The sequence below is a fragment of the Colletotrichum fioriniae genome (assembly GCF_027942845.1).
Source record: "Colletotrichum fioriniae strain IMI 355084 chromosome Unknown scaffold_19, whole genome shotgun sequence".
Taxonomy (NCBI): domain Eukaryota; kingdom Fungi; phylum Ascomycota; class Sordariomycetes; order Glomerellales; family Glomerellaceae; genus Colletotrichum; species Colletotrichum fioriniae.
Window position 1 is genome coordinate 142351 of NW_027076855.1, and position 6297 is coordinate 148647.

Below are 6297 nucleotides of genomic sequence, written 5' to 3' on the forward strand. Positions count from 1 at the left end.
TGCGGCTTTTTGGTGTTGTTGACTGTGTAATTCTCGCGCAATCTTTAAGGTTTGCGATGCTTGGCAGTGGGAAACCTGGTTGGGCATTCTCCACACTCGAAGAGCACTCGAGGCACGTTCCAACTTCCAAGCCTACCGTGAAAGCACGCCATCCATTGTAGCGAGTGTCAAGTTTTACTATGCAATTTTCTCCCTTTCGCAGTATAAGAAGGGCGTGAAGGGCTCGAAGATTTCTCCTCGACATAGATATGCTGGTACGTGATGCTTGCGAATTTCCCCATAGCTCACGAATAAGACTTTGGTACCTAAAGTTTCTACTCACAGCCTGTTCATAAGAACAGATGACACTGCCTTTATGTCCGGAATCATTGTCCATCGACGAGCATCCTAGGGGTTAAGGAAGCTTCTCGTGTTAGTCTCATGTGTCTACGCAGATGTCCTAGCACAAATTATTTTAAATTGGTCTCGAACAGTTGTAAGTGATGTCACAGCCAGGTAGTCAAGCCATTGTAGTTTATCTAGTCTACAAGAATCAAAAAATGCTTTATCATTACATCACGGCTCAATGTATCGAACGAACTACGTATCTTCATGGTTCTCAAGCTGATACATGTTGAGAGAGCTAGATCAAAGCATGCAGGCTCCCGCGATTACTGGCCAGTCTCAAGAACTCTGAACTTTGACTTGGACGAAACTATTTTAACGTACATGGTGTACTTAGTGACCCATAAGATTAAGCCCTGTTTGGTATCCTGACTCTACTTCTGCTTCGAGTAAGCTGTAGCCGGCAACTAAGACGGAAACTAACAACGAATCAACTAGGCCGAAATATGGATATGCGATCAACCATCTGCGTAGAGTGTGTGTTTCAGCTGACATGGAAGTATTCAAAACATAGTCGTGTCCTACCTAATCTAACGTAAGGTTTTGTTTCTCTCGCTTGCGAAGGTAGATGTAGCTGATGCACTATTCCATTGAACTACCCGATGTTATCCATGACGGCCCTAGGGTAAACAATGTGAGATACTTTAAAATGCGTTTCTCCCGCTGGATAAAGTGTCTTGATGAAGTGCAGCACCTTTCAAGGTCAAAGAACCCCAGTCAGCTGTTTTCTGCAGCATAATCCCAAGAAATTGCTTTTCGCCCCAACGCGACCCCTCAAGTTCGTACAACTCGATGGTTTTGGCCGTGAATTCAACGTTAGGTTCATGTCAGCGCGGGGTAGCAACTTCAAATTAAGCCTCGAGGGGACATTAGCTAAACGTTGGGCCCTCATAGCCAAATAGATTCACGATCCACCATTGGACTTGTCATGTGTGAGACACTACTTCAGTTGTAACTTTTCTCATCCGCTTCCACATGATTCCGAGGCAGTACACCAATCAACTAACTCTTATAACCTGAGATACAAGCCTAGAAATTTTTCATCTATGTTCGGAGTCATTATGGTCTTTTCGTCAAACTCCACAGCTGAATACCATGGCACCAAGGAAAGAACCAGATCAACCCGAGAAATCGGGCCAGTGCAAGAAGTCGGAGCCGCCTAAGAAAGTGGAACAACCCAAGAAACCAGAACAATGTAAGAAACAGGCGCAGCCAAAAACACCGGAGAAGCTCAAGAACTTGGCACCATGCAAGAAATCGGGGCAATCTAAAACCCCGGAGCAACCCAGGGTACCAGAACAGCCCAAAAAGTCAAAGCCCCTTAAGGAGTCGGAACAGTCTACGAAACCAGAACAGAAGCTGAAGAGCCCAGAGCAGGAGAAGCCAAAAAAGTTGAAGAAATCAAAACAGTCTGTGGGCCAGCTTGGTCCGCAGACTGCATCATGCGAAGCCCTCATTCACACAGCCTGCCCTCAATATCTGACGACTGAGGAATTTGAGCAGATAATTAGACAGTTCAAAAGCTGCCCATGGCAGGAGAATAAGCAAGTGTTATGGAGCGGGTTGATGAAGGATCAGGTTCAAAAATGGGCAGCTCAACGAGGGATGCAGACGCTCACCACCGCCATGGGACCATTGATGGACTCGAGCAATCCCCTATGCTTGCGACAAAAAAAAGAGCTCCTGCGCGTGGTCAAAGTATATCAAAGGAGCTTCCCTAGTCTTTGCATGGCGTATTTCTCAAGGCTCATACACTACTGTCCTTACTCCGCCACCGCCAGAACGGTTTCACCCAGACGGTCTTACCAACTGGCAAGACATAGAGGAGCCCGTCCTAAAAGGTCGCCTAGGCACTCCGACATCATGTGCAATCTTGCTAGTTCATCCAGCTGTCCAAGAAGCTCGAAACTTCCGCTACCAGGTATGGCCGGTAGACTACACAGATAAGTGGCTCAACAAATTCAAGGCCAACCAAGCCTCAATTCGCAGCTGGAGAACTATATCTAAATCAAGAGGTCAGTTCCTGTACTGCTAAATGTGTAAAGGTTGTATGATGGCTAACAAAAGTACAGCCCACACATCATGGGCGGTCCCTACTGGCGAGCCACTCAAGTCGGCGGATACGATCGAGTTGAGCAACACATGCAAAGCCAATACCATACCACTAGCCAGTATGACCTCGAGAGATGATCATACCCCCGCAGGGCCGAGATATTTGCTTCGGAGCCAACAAAACATATCCGAGGGTGGACTAGATGGAGAGACGCGACTAGCTATGCCACAAGTCACCAATACTTCAGGCCGTACGACATCTCCTCTAAGCCCAACGTCGTCTTTATATTACCAACAAAACACATGCCGAGTTCAAGTGGATGCAAAAACTCAGACTATTCATTCCTTGTTCTCTGAATCACATATTATCAAGGTCTCAGACGACGAGGCCATACCTTCTGCTCCAGAGTCCCGGCCGCAAAGTCAACATAGCGGATGTCAGACTGAGCCAAGTGCAGGGACGAGTCAAGCCAAACCCAAAGCCAGCCAGACTTCAAATGATGCGACCACAACCCTGAGTACGTCTTATACTTTCCAGAGTCTTCCGAAAATTTCTCAAAGTCGGGCAAATGCAGGGACGATTCAAGTCGATGAAGCTACAGCAGATCCATCTTCCGTTACGCCAGCTTCACCAGGTATCATTCTGTGCCTGCATTTGGCAATTATGGAGATGATTCTACCATTGATTCTACTTTTTTGGGCAGTATCATAACTCTCATGTATATTCCCTTGAATGGGGCTGAGATGAATGGAAGCAAAACAGCATGTGCGTCTCCTGATGACGGCTCGGCTTCTCAAGCAATACCAGTGGGTTCAAAAGCTGCCAAGAAATCAAGAAAAAAGGCTCTCAGAAAGGCTCTTAGAGAACAGACTTTGAGGGAAGCTCGTGTGGCACTGGAATTACACATGACCGTTGATAAGTTGCCCCAAAAGGGCCCAACCGTGGATGAACCCCAAGCAGCCTCCGTTAATACCTCCAGCACCTCGAGCAACTTTTCAGCGCTAACAACCACAAAATCTGGAATAAATCTCGCCAGCTACGGTCTGCCTAGTTGCAAGAAGAAGAAAGATAAGAACAAGGGAAAGAAAACACCCGGGGTTGCGATCATCACTGCAGAAGTTGCACAAGTCACCATATCTACACAGCCTACTAGCGAGCATGCACATAGCTGCCTCGGACCATTAGAGCCCAGCACGCTGAGGAAAGCCTACTGGGTCGACTAAGAAAGAGCTTTTGGATGGAGTTTATTACCAAGTAGTTGCTTATTGAAGGCCCCAGACTGTGAGAATTGATGTTGTGTCACGAGATGCGAAGGTGCTTGATCACTAAGGAGATTCTGCTCTAGAATGGTGTACTATGCAATTTCTGTCTTGTCAGTATTGTTATGGCTTAGGAAAGATGCAGGAAAGTCGTGTATCAAGACACAGAGTTGTCATCTCAAGTGTCCTCACAAAATTTCATGATGTTCTGTGTATTTATATATCGTAGAGGCTTTATGACTGAACTTCGACCAAACCGAGGTGGTCTGTATTTGATAGAACTTGTTATTGAACAAAAGTGAGTCGAGATAAGCCTAGAAGAAATTGTTACCCAGAGACATATTCCAAGCAGGTTTGGATCATATGCGTTTGTGGCTTTATCTCGACGTCCAGCTTGAACTTAGTCAGGTGGACCGGAGCAGATATCGCCTACATTAGTTCTGAATGACCGCTGAAAATGGTTGATGGTTCCAATGATTAGATCTGGTACAGCCTTGAAAGGTTCGAACAGCATCTTTCTGATACTCGTGATAATGATAAGCTCATATCATCAGACTAGCAGAGGAACTCAGACACAATTCCATCATCGCCGATCAACATCAATACACCAAGTCATTTCAACATCTTCGCTCGCGCATTACTTACGAGATGAAAAATGACACGTGAATCTAAAAACCTCACCATTATGGCCCCTCCCGTCTCGATGTGACATCACCCACCAGCTCACGAAAGCCTACAGCCTAGTCCCCAGCTAACCCGCAATATCAGCACCTCACCTCACCCAGCAACTGTCGGCCGAGCCATTGTTCCACAAGACTCGCATCATCGAGAGACGATCTCCAGCTCTTCCCCTCTCTTCACAGGCCAATGCCAATGAAGTACCCTGGAATACGAAGGAATTCTAGACACTGAAGTGGATGAAGCAAAGGGTGTAAAAGGTCTAGACAACGGGACGATCACTGGCGTCATTCAAGCCCTCCACATCATCCAAGTTCAGGGTCCTTTTCAGAGCGGGCAGCAAATTGAGAGGGTGTGTTTGGCTGGAAGAGGGATCAGCACCGCTTCACACCCTCTCACGCAACCCATCTGTACGTTATGGCTGCAGTTGATAAGCAACGCAGAAGCGCCTCATAGTACCCTGAAACGTCTTCTTGCAGGGCTGGCGCAGTTGTCTGTCTTGTGCAGCATATGAGAGGTCAATCGCTTGGGTATCAATCCCACACCCACTGGCAATGGACGAGGTCGCAGTACACCGACACCGGTCCGTCTGCAGCAGACAGCTTCGGGCCTAGGAAGGGAATTATGCCACTTAAAACAGCGATTGAGCGAGGCTGGATGGGGAGCACCCTCAAATAGGATGATATTTCCCGACCCTCCATCTCAAAGGTCTTGAATACATGTATCGTCCGAGATGGACAGAATATTGTTGGGGCCGTCATCATCGCGGTACGGGGCGAAATGTTACGGATTCTATGCAGGACCGTGGATCCATCGCGCGTTGTAGTGGCACGGTTGATAGTATGATTGTCGATGGTGGTGAGCGTCTAATCTCGGCGTGATATTTGACAACATAATTAGCAAAAGCTAAGGTAACGGCAAAAAGTCCGGAGCAAAGTCAACAAAGCATTGTTCTCTCCGATAACGCAAGGACGGTGAGGGCAGAAGAAGACGCGCACAGCCTCGCGCGAACCTTGCCGCCACGGCCGAGCGAGCCACACATACACAGAGAGAAGAAACACGCAGTCGCACGCAGGAGAAGGGGGTGAAGAACTAGGTGGTCGGGGATTTTGCAGACCAGCCAGCCCGGCAGACCCAGCCCCTACAGCATCCAGGGACCCTGCCAACGCCGCAGATTATCACAGTTACCGACCTCGTTTTCGCCATGTCAGCCCCATGCAAACGCACTGAAGCTCACTGAAGCCTTTTCTGCTTTAGTATTCTACTTTAGCAGCTTAAGTCTGTGCCGTTCCTCATCTCCACCAGCGTTGGCAGCGGACGCCCTCTCCAGGACAAGTCCTTTTCCCAACAACAACGCAACACACGTACACGTATGCACAGAATCCACAGAGGCGAGGTTGACATGTCTTGTTCCAAGGCAAAGGCAAACTAGTGTGGGAGACGTGCGCGCCGGAGTGATGTTTTGAACGCCGGCGGCTCTGTTGTGCTCCACATCGGTCTGATATGATGGATGAGGAATGATTATGTGATGATGGCCCGTTTGCTTCCCATCGCTTAGCCTCAACATGATGTGAGCAGAGCAGCAGCAACAAAGTGGAAACCCAAAGCAATGACAAAAGAATTGGGTCTTGCGGGGGGTTTGGGGTCGGGTTCGTGGGTTTGTGGGCTGGTGGTCCTCTCCCTTGCGCGAACACCCTCGACCGCCTGGACCTTCTCCAGAACTGAGCTGAGCAGCGAGCTGAGCTGCACGACGGCCGCTGTTTTGCGGAGACGGGAAGGGGACTTGAGGGGAAAGATTATCCATCGATCAGAAATCTCTCTGGGGAACAAACGCAAAACGGCGACTGGGGCTGGATTCATCAGAGACATGAATCTCCACAGATAAGCAAAATGGCTTTTTTTTTTTTGTCTGGCGTCTCACCC